Here is a 21,227-nt window from a genome sequence, read left to right on the forward strand (position 1 = left end):
TGGGTTTTGAGGGGGTAGAGGGATTTGACTGGATGCAGTGCTAAGTTCCTATGTCTGCAAGTACAAAGAAAGGAAGCTATTATTAATATCCCTACTCGTGAACGTAGCCTGTAAATTCAAAACCCAGTGATGATGATTTAGGGCTTATCAAGGCTGATAGTGTCAGTGCTATCTTGTAGTGTTGTTCAGTAGATATGGCAGTGTTGTTGACTAGTGCCTTCCAGGATGAGCTTGTAGCCTTCCTTGTAATTGGATTTTCCAGTTGTAAAGAAATCCCTCAAAATTACACATGTGCTGAAATGAACCATGTCACATATTTTCTTTGAGGTTGAAATTATATATACATACAATCTCCAAATGACTAAAAATAATTTAATCCAATTAGAGGAAAACATATGGTTTGGACAAGGAACTAGAAACAGTGCTAGTTAGGCACTGCAGTGTTTAACTTTTAAGCCCGTGGCTGCCAGAATTTAATCTAATTCAGCATAAACATCTCATCTTCCTCTACAGTTTAGGTAAAAAGTCATATGCTCCAAAAGTGTTATCCAAAAAGTGAGAGCATGGAGTGGGAAATCCAGTAGATCTAATCAGTAAGCAAAGGGCTATCTCTGGATTTATGACACATTTGCTTCAGGGCTCTTCAGGGGTGTGAAGCAAGAACTAGGATGTAATGCTGGACCTGATGATGTGAGGAGAATGGGACTGAGAGAAAGAATCAAAAGCAGAGAAGAGCAGGATAGGGAAAAGCACAGTCTGTAGGGGAAGAGGCTGAGACAGTCAAGCTTGGGGAAGCATACAGAAGTATAGGTCCAGTACTGCATGCTCTCCTCCTCTGCTCATAAGGGCCTGGATTTTTATCTTTTATTTTGTATTTTTATATGTTTTATATATTCTGTATTATATATTTATTGTATATTGGATTGTGTATTTATTGTATTCTTTTATATTCTATTATTATTTTAGTCTCATGCATTGCTTAAAAGAGGGCCATTACTATTTATAGTCAGGACTCCAAGATCCATCTGTGATTTATAGCTTATACAACCTTAATTCAGTCCTTACAGCCTAAAAAGTAGATACAACATGGTTTTACCATAACTAGCACTGTTACGCTGCTTCCAATATACAAGCCAGTTAGATTTAGCTCGGGCCCTAGGCAGCCTAGATGATCATAATTGTGAGCTGGCGAACTGTCTCTCCCCTGCCCAGGCCATGCGGTGATGGAGCGGTGCAACAAGAGAGACGACACCTGAAGTGGTCTCTCTGGTGGGGAAGGTGGCCAAAGGCTGGGTGACATCTAGGACCTAAGGAAACTGCTGTTCCCTTTCTGAAAGGCAGCTCATGGCAATGTTGGCTCTTAAGATATTCAGAGTTATACAGAAAATAAATGAGAAGAATATTGTGCATGTGTTGATCATTAAAGTCAGGTCATAATTATTATAATCAGTAAGTAATGGAATTAACAAATATTTGTACAGCACTTTGAAAAAAAGCAAGCATGAAAGCGCTCTGTACAGCTAAGTACCGGTTTTAGTATTATGATAAATGATGCAGGTATGACATCCCTCAGCAAGTGCCAATTATCTCTAGAGCTGTTTCAGAATTACTTTTGTAGGGTTTTTTAAGCATGTCAGGAAAGAGAGACCTATTATGTAGTACAACACAGAAGATATCACCACCTTTATTGATACCGTGCTACCGACTCAGCTGGTATTTGACCTACGAGCTGTATGGGTTCTTCTAAAAAGATCCCAGACTAGTTGTGCCTCAGTTTTGAGACTGAGGCAAGTATTCCAATAATGTATTTTTGACAAAAGTAGTAAGATTTAAAATATGGTATTGTTCAAAATCATGCTTTGTTATGCGACTGCAATTCAGAAATAGCAAAATTCAGATTCCTACCCAGAGCTGGCATTGACCAAAGAAATAACTGTCATCTGAATTTTAGTTTTCCAAAAGCAACTTGCCAGCCAAAATGGCTTGGCCCCAGGTTCTGTTTTAATTAAAGCAAGAATGTTAAAAGTTAATTAGCCAGCATTGGTGCTTTTCAAAAATTCTGCAGCTTTTACATGTTTCCAGATGAAGGAGATGGAAATTTCCAAATGGTTATAATACAACGGCTTTTTCTACCCAGTTTTGTGTCAGCTTCTGTAATGATAGGGGAAGAGAGGGGGAAAAATGCATTCAAATTCTGATTCCAAAGAGCCACATTAAAAAGTTTCTAAAATACTGCCCCATGATGTGCTCTGAGACTGATGCGTAATGATAATGATGCATAAAACAGCTCCTAACTTTTTCTTTCAAAGGCTCTGCAATTCCCTCTTACAGGGAAAACCATGTCGTTGATCTCATTTGGAGTCTCTCCTGGCAAGTAGTAGTAGTAGCAGCCAGTTCAGACATGGGCCTGGCAGATGGAAAGGAAGTGATCCACACCTCAAACAAGATTGCGCTGGACACCACTTCATCGCAAAGTTTCAAAAGAAATTATTTCACGTTGCTTCAAATAGCATCATACTGCATTATACTTGCTTTAATTGTCATGAAGAAATCATTAGTTTACTCATTTGCTGAAAGGACGCGCTATCACATTTTAAACAAGAAGACAATAACAAAAATGATCTCTCTCGAAAATGTGTCTCTAGAAGAGATGTGTGGGAGGAAGTATAAAACCAGACTGGGGAATATTCAATAAATTGTCTTGAATATAGCACTGTTGTTACTGGAACAGCATTAAAAACTTGCAAGGTGTTCCTAGGAAACTCCTTCACTGGCATGGCTTTAACCTACATTAAATGATCTCCCGACGGACACTGCCACTTAAGCAGCAAATACTAACGGAGACTAGATGGGACGTGAGAAGAGAAAATCAGAGTATCGATGCACAAATGCTGACTGCCATCTGGCACAGATGTCATTTACTGCTGTTCATGAATCAGGAACCAGTTAAATTTAACGTATTTAGCAGTCTCTCTCTCCTTGTGCAATGCTAGGTAATACAATAATTATTCTTCAAAGTTGCAAACTATACGGTTCATTATTTTGTGAACAGAAATTCTTGATACTTTGTTTTTTAATTAGCATAGTTTTTAGGTTTAGGGTAATATTCTAAATGCACAACTCTTACAGAATCTAATAGCAACATAAACATTTAACAATAGTAAACTTTCAGCTCTAGAATGTGTGTGTTTCAAGGCTGCTTTTTGAAAGAGAGCTAGCAGGATTGCTAGCTGAAGGGTTAACGGCTGAATGGTGGGGGTTTTTTCATTCACTGGAATAAAAGTGGAAGCTTTCAGCGTAACTTTTTAGAAAAACACATATAAATTATTTTTTCTAAGAAATGTGGTTATTTGGCTGAGTGTCTGTGAATAAAGCTTCATATATGGCATTATGTGGCCATACATATATATTTTAAAATATACTATATTATATAGAATTTTAAAAAATCCATAGCAGAATTGCAAATACTCTAAAAACTCTACTGTGTTTGCATTTTAATTTTTGGAGTAATATTTACATGTTTACAGCATTCAGTGATTAAGTTAAAGGCCCTCTGTCCAACATTCCCTTATAAAAGCAAAGCTCTGAACACATGAGCTCTTTATGAGCTGCAAATGAATATATTGAGGTATCGTCATTAATAATGGCAGCCAGTTTATTTTACTTATATGTTAGGTCATGAAAAGCATCCTATATGGGCGATAGGAGATACTAATTTTATTAAAGCTTTATCAATTTCCAACTTCAGCCCCTTGGACTCTTAAAATTTGATGTAACTAGATTTTTTCCCAGGACAATAAAAGGTGTTTTCAGAAGTTTGTTTTGGCAGTCTGGGCCAAGAAACAAAATTACAACGTTTTATTCTAAACAGAAAACAAAATGCTCTTTAAACATGAATTCTGGCCTGCAGGTGAGATAATGACAAAAAAGCAGAGAAGTGGGGAAGGAGTGAAAGCAAAGGGAAGCACAGCCACGGCGCCAGTTATAAAGGCTTTTTAAAACATGGTTGCTTCTAGAATTATACTGTTAGCATTAACTACTCTGCTAAATGTAATTTCAGAGCAGCTTGGCTATGCTGGGACCAATAATGTTTCAGCAGATGTTAACAGTGAGGGAATTTAAAGATTACAGAGTTTCATGGGTGTAGTAAAGCTGCAGTGGGAACAGAAATATTACCGTAGCTGTTATGTTCTGAGTGCACCACATTTACTGACAAGTAATACATGAGTGATAGTGAGGACCAGGGGAACAGAACTTTATACTTACTGGTCAGCAGCCTATAAATTCCATAAATTAAACAAAGTTTTATGTATTTTTCATTTCTTTTCAGAATGATCCTCTCTAAGGGCCCCTGCTTCATGTTAATTCCATTGACAAAGCATAGATCTGTCTTTCAGCATTTTTTCGTAAGGGTATTTCCCCACATATATGTTTCCTTTTCCTTCTTCCACTGCCCTCCACTCGGAAGGTTTTCACAAACGGTGCTGTCTCTCCAGTGATGCTCCATGGGTCAAGCCTTGACGGGCTACTGAAGAGCCACAGATATCAGCTCCTGTAGGAGGAAGGCCCTTCACAGAAAGACCTTTTTTCCAAAATGGGGCCAGCCATTTTGTGCACGACTTCTCCCCACAGTCTCCAGGCAAGCAAATAATCATCATGACTTACTGAGACCACTAGAGATTTACAAATTTATGGAGAAATTGATATCCTTTAATTGGCCTTCCTAAAACATTAGAGCCACAAACCTGAGATGAACAAGGCAAACTAGAAAGATACGGCTACTGCCACCATGTAACAATGTCCAATGCAGTTCTAGCCGTAAATGGAGTGTGGGGGTAAACAAATTGGCCAAACATTATATACAGCTGTCAGATGTGAGGTGCCTGTCCGCTCGCAGATCCAGCTACAGAGGCAGAACATGAGCCAAGTGTCTATCGCAGAGACCAGGGCTAAACTTGCAGAAAGCTTGAACTGCTGTATCTGAGCTTGATTACTTAAGTATGGATAAAGTGTTCAGTTGAATTAATTTAAAATGTTATGTTTAATTTATATTTATCTGGTATTCAGCTTTTCGTGATCATGCCAGTCAGCAACAGCATTGCTTACCCATCAAAGAAAAAGAAACTAGGCTTTTCAGAGAAATGAAGAAAAGAAAATTTATGCTATTTTCTATCAAAGAATGAAACAGGTTATAGTTTAGAGTGAATGTATCCTGCACTGTTACAGAAAGGACACCAGGAGAAGGTCATTAATGTAGTCACCTTTTAAAGACACGCTCTTATAGACGATACAGAGCTTACTGTCTTCTTTTCTACTTTCAGGTTGGGCATTAGCGGGGGAAACAGATGACCTTTCGTCAACTTTTTCCATCCTAAAGTTCAGTACAAGGCGCCACCAATGTAAAAGTTCCCTTCCCATGATGCTGACTGTGCAGAGCTCACTGCCAGTGTTGGTCCTGTCCCAGACCTTTCCCTTAGTGAGTCAAATGTGCTTATGGAAGAAAACAATGCAGTACCAGTATGATGCTCGTTAGGATAAAAGATCACAATACAGCAGACTACATAGTGAAAGCCTTTTTATTTTGATGGCAGTCTTTCACTGTCTATCATAAACTTAGTGAAGCAGGCTTTCTCTATCCAGCTCTCCTTTTATTGGGCACAAATCACTGCTGACAGGAAGTTTTATGCCTAAATCCGTTTACTGTCCTTGTTGGTAGTCTTTAAATTAATATTTATAAGCTGAGAGAGGCCTAAAAGGATGCAGCAGTAAAATATCTGAATGCTTCAGTTTGGCTTGAGCTGAATTTTCTCCTTCTTGACCACTGACATTCCTTAATTACTAGTGACCCAGGCATGTATTGTCTCTGCTGCTCCAAGCCCACAAATCACTGCCTTCCACAGTGTTGTGGCTGACAAAAGGGGAGGTTCAAAGCAGACCAGTTTGTATGATATATTGGATGAATAGGCGTGGGTACAGGCTGAAGACAGAGCAAAAGAAATACCTTCAGAGAAATGCCTTAAGGGAAGTAACTTAAAGCTGAAACAAATGACTTGGCTATGAGAAAAAATGGGTGATGTTTGAATTGGCAAAAGTAACAGATTTAGTTGCTATAATTTTAAAAACAGTGGGAAACAAACCAGAGGGCATACTGAGCTCAAAAAACCTCAGTTGGGCATATTCAGATCTTGACTGGATGATATATACGCACACCCTCAGCAAAATGACTATTTTCATTAAATCAATATGAAGGATACTTCTTTTGCATATCAAAAACTGTTGGGCAAGCTGAAATTAGAACAAAGCTGATTAAAAGTATAATTTTGTTGCATTCAATCTTTTCTTCCTTTTTGTTACTATTTTGATTTTTTTTTTTCCTTGATGTCTTACTTCTGTCAAAGTAGTCGACGGGTGCTGCTGTGGTTTAACCCCAGCCGGCAACTATGCACCACACAGCCACTCGCTCACCCTCCCCTCTGCAGTGGGATGGGGGAGAGAATCGGAAGGGCAAAAGAACGAACTTGTGGGCTGAGATAAGAACAGCTTAATAATTGAAATATAATAATAATACTAAATAAATAAATAAATAAAAAGAAGTAGTAGTAGTAGTAGTAGTAGTAGTAGTAGTAGTAGTAGTAGTAAAAAGGAAAACAAAAAAAAAAAAAAAAGAGGAACAAAACCCAGGAAAAACAGGTGATGCAACCACTCACCACCCACCAACCAATGCCTAGCCTGTCCCTGAGAAGCAATCACCGCCCCCTGACCAGCTGCCCCCAGTTTATATACTGAGAATGACCTCATATGGTATGGAATAGCCCTTTGGCTAGTTTGGATCCACTATCTTGGCTGTGCCCCCTCCCAGCTTCTTGTGCACCTGGCAGAGCATGGGAAGCTGAAAAGTCCTTGTCTAGTGTAAACACTACTTAGCAACAACTAAAACATCAGTGTGTTACCAACATTATTCTCATCCTAAATCCAAAACACAGCACTATGCCAGCTACTAGGAAGAAAATTAACTCTATCCCAGCTGAAATCAGGACAGGTGTGCAACAGAAAAAAAGCAAATGTAATAAAAACCAGATCAGCTCTCACCACCTTAACACATAAGCACATAAAAATAAAGAGGCTAGCTAGTCTGGAAAAAAGTAGCGATGATAACAAATGGTGGAATCCTCTTAAAATGTCATTCTAGGAAAAAAAATCATAAAAGAGAAGAGGGACAGAGGATTCTAACCTGCAAGTGGTGAATCTGCACCCTGGTCCTGATGCAGATTAAGTTTTGGCACATGAATCAGTTTATGATTACAGGAGAGGATCCCTAAACAAAAGGTAGCAGACAGCCCTCCATGCAAGCTGCAATAGATGCAAATCCCCATTGTCTGTAGACTGTGTGAAATCTTTTTCATAAGGAATGAATGAGACTTTTATGTTCTCCAGGTAACAGAGAAACAAGTGAACCACTGCAAGATGCAAATAAAGATCTTTCTAACCTGCTACTCATGTCTTTGTACCCACTAGATCTCTGCCTATAAAGAATGTCTAAAAGGTGGGTTAATGCATATCATCCATTTCATTTTGGGAATGAAGCCATTCATCACCCTATTTTATTTACTCTGCAAAGACTAATTTGGGGACATAAATGATATTTTTTGCTTAAAACCTCTGCTGACTATTTCATATATTTGCAGATCTGATTTATTACGCTTGACCAAACTTTCTTCTACATCCCTGGCTGCTGTGCTGGTAAGTCTTCATTGCTTCTCTTCCCAGGAGAGCTATACTTCATACATGCTACATTCACACACTACAATAGAATACATTTGACATGTGGGAAGAAGACTGGGAAATAAACCATTAATTCTTTAGTACCTCAAAACTGCTGTTCTTTTGTGTTCAAAAGCTTAAGCTGCCTCAGGTAGTCTTCAGACTTCTTTATAAACAGTGCTCCTGCCAACTGAGATAGCTAATGAATATAACAAGCCTACTCTCACAATTATAAAACAGGCATGATTACGTGTTCTGTTAGAATGACTCAGACTCCCCCTAAATCCTATTCTTCCTAAGCAAGATAAAATTATAAGACTTGTAGAATAAGCCGATCATCTGCTGAGGGCAACTAATTCCCATATAAGTCTCTCTGCTCTTGGGTAATCAAGCATCCAAAGTGATTCATTCTAGAGCTTAAAAGGAGATGGCATTTTGACACCTGGGACACTACCCTGAATCTCCAGACACAGACACACATGTGAAATTTGAGGCAGGACATATGTGATGGGATGTGTGTGATATTAGAAAGCAAGACATGAAATGCAGGATGATGCAGGACAACAAATGTAAACTCAATGAGTGCTAAATCAGCCAATTTACTTACTGTTTTTTGACCTCACTCCTCCTTCTCTTTGCAAGGGCATAAATAAGCAGTGATAGATAAGGTTGAAAAAGCAAAATGTAACAATGTTTCCCTTCACCTCTTTTTCTTGAGTTTTACTTTTGACCCTTTCAAATGCATTAACTATGTCACAAGTACAGGGATACCCTTTCTCCTTGCCAGTGGTTCTCTATGCCTGCAATGAGTTATTCAGCCTTCCTTGAAATGATGCCTCTATTCACGTGAACCATAGTGAACAGTAATCAGGGCTGCGTTTTTTCCTGGGCCTTACAAAAAATTATAGCTTTAGCCTCCTTCTGTTTAGATGTTGATGCTTAAGGCAGACCATGCGACTGTCCAAATTCAAACAAGATATTAATGCATTCTCTGCTTTTTCAACTTCTTTAGGGTCATTTGGGTGGCTGGTTTTGTTCATGCTTTTTCTTAAAGAGAAAAGCATAACTGGAGTACTAAAGCAATTTATAAAGGTTTGGAGAAAAAAGGTCTAAATGCCTTCATTTTATTCTACCTGTTCAGCAATTGAGATAATACTGTTAACGTACCGTGTTTCATTTTTTCCATCATCAAGACTGAAGGCACTCTAGTTCTCAATAGTGTGTTCAGAAAGGCTGACCTACCAGCCATAAAACAGCACAGCAGTTGCCAATAGCTCCTCCTTGTTCTGAACCTTTTTTCCTACCAGAAGATGCCTGTGTGGAGCTTTTCCATTCAAACATCACTGAAAAAGTCCTCACCTTTTAGTAGTGTTTTTTCTACAAGTTGGATGAAGATTACACGCACACACAACCGAGCATTTGTTGAAGGAATCTGTGCCTGTGGCTGAGGGATGCTTGCTAAATGGACTGTCATGCTTTCTAAATGCTCTTTCCCTAGTGCCCTGACCTAAAACAAAGCCCCATGGCAATAATTTTCCATAGCTGAGAGACCTTTAAATTGAAGCGTTTGGAAGTTGCCTTTCCATTGGCTCCAACACATTGTTCTCAATAGCCCATTTACTGTAACTTCCAGCTGTCCTAATAGGGACAGAATAGTCAGTTCCCTCTTCCACGCTGTGCGATCAAATGCCTCCCTGCGTCCTGGTGTGCAAGCTTTACTCCTTTGGGGGAAAATCCTTTAGAAATGAGGTATTTCTGATTTGTACACCAACATGCTGAATATCTTAGCCAGGATGTAAATTTTCTATTAAGTTATTTCGGCTAGGGGGGTAACAGCTGTGACTGGGTTTTGCATTGGGATCCCTGGATGGTGACCCTGATGATATGGGAAGTTCATGAAAGGCTTTTTTCTTTTCATTTACTGTTCTTCTCTGCCTCTGCAGGTGGCTTGTCATTATCTTGCCTTGGTTCTGTTTATTTCCCATTGCTCTTCCTCTTCTTTTCCACTCACTATCTGGAACTGAATAGAAACATCTTTTTGGACTGAATAAAGTCCATTTCTCTCTCTTCTCCACACAGATCTTTCCTCACTCTTTTACCTCAGAGCCTTAATGTCTCCTCCTCCTCACCCACCCCCCATTTCCCTGGTGAATTTTTTGGTGGGAGAAGGGCAGGGGAACAGGACAGAATAATCACTTATTCTTATGACCTGAACTAAGACAAGACAGTATTTAGTAAGAGTGTTTCATATCTCCTGCCTGAAATACACAGGATTTCCTTAAGGGCAGGGAGTTTTTTAGAGTGGGGATGGGATTTAGGCACTTAGATGCCTTGAAGTCTGATCCTCCATCTCTTCTTCCCCTGGGCTGAAAAGATGAAATCTTGTGGCACTTCACATAGCAAAGTCTCAGTACCAAGACTGATGCTGTCTTCAGAGTCTGAGGGAATTACAGCCATCTGTGTTTGGCCAGAGTTATGAAGGTCTGGATAGTAAAGAAGTTAGAAATAAAAGGAAAAGGAAGGATTCTTCAGGCTGCAAGAAGGCTTTGGATGTCCATATCCAATCCATTCTCTAACCAAACTCCTCTGAGGGCTAAAACCATAAATAAGGAGCTCTGAGCTGCAGTGTGAGACTTCAGTGCTGCCACATCAACAGCTGTAAATCTGCTCTCGAGCTCTTCTTGCTTACCCTGTAGGGGAAGCACAATACTGCCTGGATGAGGCAGTAGCATTTGGCGGCAGCACTTTGGCAAACAGACTTCCAGATGTTTGATGAGAATGACAGCCTCAGAGTGGGAGTGCTTGAGTGTCTGCAGGCATGCCACTCTTTAAAATTCAAGGCTAGCTTGCAGCATTATCAGGGAGTGAAAATGTCAAAAGAAGACAGTGTTCATAGCAGGCATCACATTTCAGGCCTTAGGAGAAAAAAACAAGGGAAGACAGCACTGAGGCAATTTAAAAAATAAAGAAAGGGGGGATCCAGTAGTTAGAGCAAGTCTGGAAAATGTGGAACAGGCTGTTACCCCCAGCCCAAACCTGTGTGCTGGCATTCATCTGGCCTCGTTGAGGGGTATTTCAGATCTCTGTGCCCCATCGCGTCTCTTCTGTACCCCCACCCCCTTGCCAGGCCCCGTTGCCAGCTGCCCTGCATTCAGGAAAATGGGCTCTACGTTTTTCCCTGTGATGTCTGGATCTTGCTTCTGACCTTCTCCTGACTTCTGTCACGGATGTCCTTCACTGCCTTCATTGCCATCACCTGCAAATTCAGTGCCATTTGCCTGCCATTGCCCAGCACATGGCTTATGCCCTATCCTTTGCTCTCACCCTTTGTCTATATGGCCTACACAGGTTGCATGTATAATAACAATATGTTAACACGATCTTCTTTTTTTCTTTTTCCCATTATCTGGAATATTACATTAGATTTTCCTGATCTATTGCATATCTGAATGGAAAAATATATATAGATAAGTGAACCTACTAAGTAGCATTATAATTTCCCAAACATGTTTTTTTTTCAAGTCTGAGAGATAATCATGTTACTTAAGTATCTCAGATGTTGTCATTTCCATATTGTTTTATTTCCTTCTGATGAAAGCTTTTTATGAAAATCACGTACTGAGGGCATATTATTTGTTGGTACAAATGTAAAAATATTTCTGCATTCTCAGTTGGATATGCTCCCTTCCATGTGGAATTCCTGCTTTCCAAAATCTCTCATGCATGTTTCTCATTGCACTGGTGATCTTTGCAAGTGTATGTATTTTAAATTTAAGCTTTGCTATCCCTGCAGAGAGGCAAACCTTTCGCCTCACCCATAAATATATTACAATCTTTTTTTTTTTTCCTTCCACTTGAATGTAAATCTCTTGTAATATGATCCCGATATCCCTTTGCAAAGAGAAGAATCTTGGTTTGGTTTTGTTTGGAAAGAGATTTCAGGTGGATCTGGCAGCGTTGGGCAAGGCATCTAAGGGTCACAGTGGCTGAGTGCAATAATTGCACCTTCCTGCCTCTGTGAGCCATGCTGAAACACAGGTTTTGACAAAGTACTTATACCTTATCCTGATAACCACTGCCTTTCTTATAAAGTATCCACACCGCTCTGCTGAGGGTAAGAAAGCGTATGGCTCAGTGCACTGCTCTTATTCCAAAGCCTCTGTTGTCTTCCCTAAATAAACACCAGGGACCGATGCTTTCCCTGGTGTAACACCACTGACCTCTCTGAAATTACACCGGGGATGAATATGATCAGATTTGTCGTTCAAATCCATTTTGTACCAGCAGGAGCACAGACGAACGAGGCGAGCCATCCCGCGAGTCCCATCCCGGGCTTTTCAGTTGCCCCCGCTATTACCCCAGGCTCCTTCCTCACCTTAGGCTGAAGGGAATGATAAGGTCCAACTTGTCAGGACTTATTACTTATTCACGAAACTATCACACCTTTGACACATCTGTCAGTTTTTATACAAAACCCGAATGAGCAAGGATGCTGAAGTTTCCTTTCAGCACACTGGAGGGCAGTCCTTTTTACCACACCCTTAAGGCTTTCATGTCAGGTCTTAGTTGCAATGACAGAGCAGTGTGAGAGAGCTATCATTTTGTCTGGCCATACTATGCTTTCCTCTGAACAGATTATACTTGCCCCAGGTATTTAAGAGAATTAAGCTTTCATCCTTTACATAAAATATATATAAATAAATGAGGGATGTAATTGTTATAAATATATAACATCAACCATCCAATTTACGTTAGAGTTATGGATTAGATTAAGATATTTCCTTTTTTTTCGACACTTCCTAAAATAAATTTGGCACGTTGCCACATCATAGAGACCAGTCTTTTGCAAGAGCAAACAGCAATTTTTTTGTGAAAATCTGAAGTCAAGAAAGGCAAAGCACAGAATAGAGCAGTACATTTTCTAATGAGTTTGTGGTCAGATCTGTAATTTAAACTTGACAGTAGAATCACAGAATTCAGATTAATACTGAAACCACCAGGGATCTTAGGAAACATTATGTTCAATAGAGTGTATGGCTAATGGTTACAAAGTACAAAGGATATGGATAAGCATGGCTGATTTATGAAAATTCTGTCTGTATACCGAATGTATTTATTCCAACATTTGGGCTTTGGCTGCATTTAAAATTAAAAGAAAGGCTGCTTATTAATTTTACATGAGCTTTTTTGGCTATCTTATTCGGGGCCAAGTTCCAAGCGATTTGCTGCGTCCTTCTCTACACACAGTCATTACATAGCCTGAACTTCAAAACTGGTTCTAAGTTTCCAATGCTTCGATAATCCTGTTTTCACAGTCCCCGTTTTCTAAAAATCACCATAAATAGGAACAATGCATTATAATGCTTTAAATCATTAATATCCTTGTGGATGAGAAAGAAAAGGACAGATGTATGACAAAGTTCTTCAGTGCTAGCATGTCCACCACTGTGGGCTGAGCTTTTCTTCAGAATCCATAATGCATGCAAAACCTGAACTTCATAGACTAAACTTCCATGACATATTCCCACACTGGCAGTGAGCTTGTCAGCCCCTTGTGAGGGCATTTGGCTTATCTAAATTGGAGTTCTCATGAGTTTTGGTGACTTCTTTTTTATAACAGTAGATGCCTAAAAATTATTTTATTATTTTATTAGTAGTAGTAGATGCCTAAAAATTAATTTATTATTAGTATTACATAGTAGTATTTTCTCTTTGCCTTTCAATGTTATGAAAAGAAATGCTTACAGGTATTGTATACAGTTTGGAGCCATCTTTTGTAAAGATGTAAGGCTTATTCAGTCACACAGTTTGCATGTTTGTGTATATGCATGTATGTATTTTAAACTAATCAAGTTTTAATCTATTTGATGATTTCACACAAATTTGACAGAACAGAAATCTTTAAGATTAAAAAAAAAAAAAAATCCTCTACTTTTTGTTGGAAGGATGGATAGATAGATGGATGGAGGAGGATGGTGAAGAAGAGACACCTGATAAGGACCCTGCCTAGCGACAAGACTGCAGAGTGAGTTCATGCATTATTAACCATAAAGAATCCACACAGTATATCTATCTATGTATTTCTCAGAGAGTGTGAGAGATAGACCATATGTGCCCCACCCATGGGAAAAGCTTCAACTGTAGTTCACAATTAATTATGAGACACAAAGCAGTAGGAACCAGGGCTTCATTAGTTCTGTTCTTGCAAAACTACTTATTTATGTTTTTATTTTCCTTCCATGGCACTTCCGAACATAGATAATGTGACACTTGAATGTACCTCAGGACTTCTTTATAGAGTTATTTTGCTACTATTTTTCAATCTGTGGTAAAAAAGAATGAGCACATATGTTAAATAACATAAATCGAGTACAGTTATTCTTCCTTGTGCACCTATTACTCTCTTAGTCCATATCATCTCTTCAGTAGTAGTAGTAGTAGTAGTAGTAGTAGTAGTAGTAGTAATAATAATAATAATAATAATTTAAAAACCCATAGACTCTCCTCAGTGATGTAAGAGGAGGTCAAGCTGTTCCAAATATTAAAGCTAGCAAAACCTGATTCAGGAAAGATGAAGTGGCCTGAGCCCCCAGACGACATTTCTCAATGTGTATCTGTGTACTATCACTTAAACATGATTCTCATCATCATCCTTAACATCAATGAAATTGAACTGCCTTCCTGACTCTCACTGGGGTGTGTCTGTATATGGAGAGGGGAAAGGGTGGTAATTGCAATAAGAACATCTTCAAATGAGCCTGAAATGTTGGGAGAAACAGCCTATTTTCCCTGCTTTGTATTCTACCTTCATTTCCAACTTATTGGAGAGATGAATGAAGGCAGTACACAGACAGAATAACAAAATGGCCATATAACAATTACATCATTGAAAATAACGTAATATTCTATCTCCTAATGACTTAAAATGTGGTGGTCCAGAAATGATGCTTTAGTTCCTTCCTCAAAGCATCCTGACTGCAGCTGAAGTCGGATCAATTTTAAAACAGCTAAAGCCTTGTTACTCTGCTTTTGTTCCACACTGCGCTGGCTTTCCCATTCTTACACAACTCAATTCATGTATTACTGCAACAGATTCAGGGCACGGTATCGACCAAGAGCCCGACCTGGCTCCCACTGAAGACAGTGGCAGGACTCCCCTTGACTTTGAGGGCAGATGGATCTGAAGTGGAATGTGAATGACCAGATAAGTCCTGGATGTTTAAGAAATGTATTGACTCTCAGATGACAGTTTTGCCCAAAGCAGAATGAAATTAAACAATCGTGGAATAATGATCTTTATTTTGAAAAGAAGACAGTGATGGGGGAGGTAAAAGAGGAGCACTCCTAATTATATTACAGACATAACAGGATGCAGAAGTGTGTGATGAGGCCCCACTACAGCAAAGCAGCTAAGCATAGGCTTAAAATTAAGCATTTATTTAAGGGTTTTGCTGAATAAGGATGAGATCATTCACGTACTTAAAGTTAAATGCATGCTTAAGTGCTTTGCTGAATCTGGGCCCAGATACATAAACCATTAAACAGTCACTTTAAGAAAACGTTGGAAAGCTGTTATACAATTTCTAGACCTTTTAAGTCATATCTCTTACTTTTCCCACTATCTCTTTCTTATTAGCTCAAGGAGGAGGTTTTTAAAGCTCCAGTTCACCAAAACCAATAATGTTCATTGCTACCCAATTGTAATTCAAATTGCTCTGTGCAGCCCCAAGCATGTGTTCAAACATATAATCAAGCAAACAGGAGACTTGAGTCTTGCCAGTTGGAATACTGTCGGTCGCAGATGCTACGCTTTTTCTTTAGCATAAATGAAGAGGGGTAGAGAGGTTGATAAAAGCTGGCCTTTGCTGTCCATTTTTGGTGCTCTGTTCCTGTGGCTTGGGTTATTTGGGTACATGTTGCTTTGTGCCTGTGAGGGCTCTTTTTATTCCTCTCTCTGTCTCTCTCTCCCCTGGTCAGAGAAGCAGTACTCATCACCTGGAGTGAAGGCTGACAGGAATGAACATGGGCAGGAAGCAGCGTGACACACACATTGTCATGCATGACTGACCAGCAGCCATCAACAGCAATTAAACATTGAGAGCACTGGATCCTTTTGGACAGGTTCAAGTTTCCTGGCACTGCTGTGATTAGATGTTTTGCACTGTTTCCCTGTAGTCAGTATGTGACACATTCCCTTTTGCTTGCTCTTTTCTGATATTTATTTTTGCACTGTCCTGGTGTTAGCATCTTCTCATGGAAAATTAATCACTTAAAAAGGGATCATTTTGAAGGAGATTTGCGAGGCAGGTTAAAGAGCTCATGGATATAAAAAATTAGCTTTTTTTAAAAAAACCACAAAATTCCCTCCCCCTTCAGTCAAACAATATATTGGTCAAGCATTTTTTAATAACCATAGGTGTGTATGAGATTCAATGAGAGAAAACTCTGTGAATGGCAGAAGCCAGCGAAGAACAGCACAGGCCTTTGGATTTAGCCAGCCGACTGCAATTTTATTGTAATTTAAGACGACAAAACAAAATGCCCTTAAAGGGAAGACTGAAGTGAAGAGCGGCTGCAGTTGTTCTGGGCTGTCACTTGCTTGCCCTCATTTCAGGGCTGAGATCCAGAGCAGCCCAACTGCCCGGCATTTAACGAAGGCCCAGACTTCCAGGGAAAGGTCTGGCTTGGCACAAAGTGCTGCACGGAGCAACGCCGAGCTTCGGCACCGGAGGCTGCGGCAAAAGGCCTTTTGGCACACAAGGTCTCATGCCTAATTGAATAGTCACTGGGTTTCAGGCCAGAAAGGTTCATCAAGGCTCAATTCTGACCTTGTGGATTGTCATCCTCTCTGTCCCCCCAGATTGAGTCCAGCAGCTTGTGTGCGATTAATTAATTGCTCCTGCTAATTTGCAGTCTCCTAGTCTCTGCAAGGACCTGGGAGGTCTGCTAATAAGCTGCAAGAAACTGCTGGACTCCTGTGAAAGAAATCTTCATGCCTAAGTCCTTTCCGTCTTTCACTTTCCATGTGCAAGACATGGCTCCAAACATGGTTTCGACCAGGGAAAGCAACGAAGTAATCAAAACTAACGGGATTTCAGCATTCTGCAAGGAGCAACGTGAGAGGGCAGTGTAATTTTAAATGGGCTGAGCTCTGCTATGCAACAACCAGCCCAGCCACGGGAGCCAGTGAATGCATTAGGCTTTCTCCCTAACTGTTAATTCCCTCTTGCGCAGTTAATGAGGGTTGCTCCAGCCATGCATCTGTTTCACCTTTATGTTCTTGCAATAGCATTTAGAGGCCAGAGCAACCCTGGGGCTTTGCTAGTACTGCCTTTCACTGATAATACAACTCTTTAGGAGTTTTTTCTATCAGATAGATGTCTGGGATCATGGGGACAGAAATAAGAACTGCTATAAGAACTGGTTCTGAATTTGTTATTCTCAATGGTCATTCTAGATTGCCATATTTGTTATAATTCCACTATTTTGTGAAGCATAGTGTATTGATAACACTAAATAAGCCTCAGAAGAACCATGTGAAGCAGAAAATGTAATTATTATTTATGTAATGCAGATACAGAAACAAAGGCGCAAAAAGGATGAGTGACTTGCCCAAGGTCATACAGTAAATCAGAAATGTAAATACATCAGAACCCCAGACACATCTCATTTCTGTACGGTGTGGGCATATTCAGGAGCAAATAGCTTACTTGATTCTACCTTTTTGCAGTTTTTCAAAGACTGTCTATCTTTCTCCTTGTAACCTTCCAGGATGTCCTGATACATCATCATGGGCACTTCTACAGATATTAAGGAAGGAGCATCAAATGGTAACAAAGTGATGCTTGAATTTCTGTTACCAAAGTAGATGATGATCAGACAGACTGAGCATCTAAGCCTGGAATGTCGTCTTTACCTGTGAATCGGATTTTGGGCCTTCTGCTGATGATTTGGAAAAACAACTGTGGCATGAACAATGAGACTTTGGGTTTCCAGCCTAGGGGAGCTTTTGGACAGCTTCATAGACAGCCGTCCCAACATAAATGAAGATGACCATGAAAACAGCATGAAAAATTGAACATGCACTGGAGAGGCAGCACTTACTTCATTAACTAACTTCAGCACTAACTTCTTTAACACTATTAGTAAACCTATTATGTCACAGCTGAGATGCATCAGAAGATTTTGCTCTAAGAATTGAAGCAAAGCTACATAAGAAGAAGCAAACCAGAAGATTAAAATTAGTACTGTATAAGTCAACTGCTAGTTGCTGACATCAATAAAATATTGTCCTTTATTATAGTCATTAGGGAACCTTTTAACAATGATTAAAATTTCTTAATAATGTAGTAAAATTTTTAGCTGTTGCCTGGAAAAAAGAAGGCACTCTGAACCATATGGCATGCAAATATTTCAACCAAAAGCTGTCATATGATGGGGGTATTAACAAGTACTTCTTAGTCAGAGTTGATGGTCTGGTTTTGGAACCCACTCAGGAAAATAAAATAATATATATCTGTATATATATTATATTTAATACAAGAACATTGAGGTATTCTGGCAACTGAATAGGGATAAGTGATCTAAGCCCTTTACAAATGGAGCTGAAACCTTATTAATGATGAAGTTCTGATATGTACTGCCTGGGCTTCGGTGTTTACTTCACCTCCTAGACAGTGTCTTCCTTTTTTCTTCTGCATTCTGTTTGCAGAATGTGAAACCATGAGATTAAACTGAACAGTTTTACCAGCTATAGAAAGTGTATGGTGATAGCACTAAACAGAGTAATAGTATAGGAGCATGGCTATTGGTCAGAAATGTCTTGGCAAAGCAGTGTTTCAGGTGGATAGAAAGATTTTTGTTAATTTTTGGAAATAGAAGAATGTGATATTCAGTTCTACCCATATAATGTTTGCACTTCAGGAGCAGGCTCTCCAATGGCAGACAAAGCCCAAGATTTTACTTTAAAAACTGTAATGGCACTAGTGTTTCTCTACTTTGACAGAAGTGCAGTTCATATGAGCTTGGCACATGATGTGTGAGACTAACCATATGATTCCCATGATTCAAAAAGATGGAAAGCTTAGAGGAGCTTCCTACCTCCTCTGTGTGCAGCAAACAGTGCACCGTTACAATAAAACTGGGTCATATTCTGATGTATTTGAAATTACGACTGGTGTGAGAAGGAAAGGGGAAGCACACCACATCTAACTGCACCAGCAAGGAGGATTAAGGCAAACAGAGCATAAAGTTCTTAAGCAGCATGTTGGCTGGGGAGAGGAGTAATGACTTGAGCCTGGTAACATCCTCTGAGCCTATTTAACAGCCTTAAATATTCAGGTTGCACATCATAGGAAAGAGAGCACTTCTGGAGCTCTGGTGCCCCACAGAACTGTGTGAGAGGACTGATGAGAAGGAAGGCTGAACGGCAGCTGCAGAGTTGCCAGCAGGTAATTTCTTATCTACGAGTACAGAGAATCTTTGTTCATTGCTCACAAAGCAGTACACAGCTTTGGTTGCAGACAGGTCTGGTCCGGACACTCTCAAACTTGGACTATCTGTTTAAACATCAACAACAGGCCAGTTTCTGATCTTACTTTTAACCTTATCTGGAACCCAGTGAATCTAAAGCAGTTAGTGAAAATTATATCAAATACATTCCCTCTCTCATATCAAACCATTTTTATTGAAATGCACAATCCACAAATTTTCTCAGTTCTGAAAAACTTTGTGCTTATTCAGATCTGAAGTAAAAATGGTGTTCTGAACCATTTGATGAAGGAATTCTCATGGCATCTTCAAAGAGATTGGTGACACCCAAGAATTATTCTTTCTTTTCTCTTTGCCATGAATGTTTGAAATTCAGTGATGCATCGAATCCTAAACTGACATACCTGGTTTTGTTCGCTCTTATCCAGTACCTAATCTTCATTGGCTTTCTGAGGCAGCCAGAATTTTCAGAATTCAAGGTTCAGGTGGTATCTGCAACACAGCTGGATGCAAGGTGGCCCAGCAGAGGCACCCATTTGGATACATGCAGGAAGACTGGTGCTCTACTACAGATCAGAGCATTGGACAGGGACTTATTGATGTTGAAGTAAGCGTATGGCTTAAAAAAGTACTGTCCAACTAGACTCAAGTATCAGCACAGTCCTGGGAGTTTGTCCTGCCCTTTGCAGCGTTCTGTGAATGAGTGTTATAGCAGAATGGCAATGGGATTTTCAGACGAAACTTCCTGATTCGACCTTCTTGCAGTTACGACCACCTTGTAGCTGTGATTTTCTTGAGTAACAAGGAAAGTCACCGTGAAAAGTTTAAGGAAAGAAATGCTTTAAACCCTCCTAGTATATCAGTTGCAAAATTTAACAAAAGCAAATAGAGTTGAAGTATGTATTAGCCTATTTCTTGCATTTTTAATGCTGTCTTTATCTTCATGCCATATTTCACCCTGAAAAATACTCCACCAACTTGACAACATGGAACATCGCAGGATGCAGTGCACAAATGAGGAAAAAGAAAATTGCTAACCACGGGCAGGGAAAACAGAAATTGAATTTAGGTCAGGATGAATGACCATCAGATTAACAATGTTTCATCCGCGCCTCCCACTCTAGGGTACCCTCCATTTGCTATCTGTTGCCACCAGTTGATGCTTGCCCTGTCCCTACTTCTGCCATCATCAGGTATCTTATAGACTGTTACAAATCTCAGCAACATGGGTAAGATTATCTTGCTTCACTCCTTGCACAACGCGCAAAGCTGAGCACGGCAGTGGGGTGGTGGGGGAGAGTAGGATCTCTTTTAGCTCCAAGGGCTGCCTTTTCAGTGTGTCTACTGTTACTACCTAGTTTAATTAACATCTGTGCCAATCAGAGCAGCTGCCTATAACATAGAGAAGGTTAGCTGAGCATTCAAGAAGATAAATGAGACAAGGGGTTGCCAAGGGGATGGTATGTCAGACATGCCGTGGCTGCAGCGTACATACACATTCCCATTAGCTGTACTGCTCTGAAGTCTGGGGGCAGAGTTAAGGCTTTAAAGCAGGGATGATACGTACTTTAACTTCACATTGTTTATCTTTAAAAATGTAAATACAGATGTATTGGATACACTGAAAGGGTATGCAACCCTGTCAGTCAACTTTAACCCTATATGAACAGAGCATTAAAGCAGCTAACAGAAATGATTAAACATTTGCCATCTGAGAAGAATTTCAAGAATGTGTATGGTATTCCCTTCAGGAGCTCTAGAAATAGTAGAGCTACCTAAGTTCAAATGCCAAAACATCTCGAAAATGGAAGATTTAGAATAGCTCACAAATTAGGATACTCCACTCCAACTGTATGCATCACATCCTATAGTCTCATGAACCACTTGGTGCTATAATAATATGGAAGAGTCTGAGCTTATGCACTTACTAAAGTGGAGTGCTCTTCTCAAACCTTAACAATCTTCAATATTGTTTT

Source organism: Platalea leucorodia, assembly GCF_965183815.1.
Source record: "Platalea leucorodia genome assembly, chromosome: 3".
NCBI classification, from domain to species: domain Eukaryota; kingdom Metazoa; phylum Chordata; class Aves; order Pelecaniformes; family Threskiornithidae; genus Platalea; species Platalea leucorodia.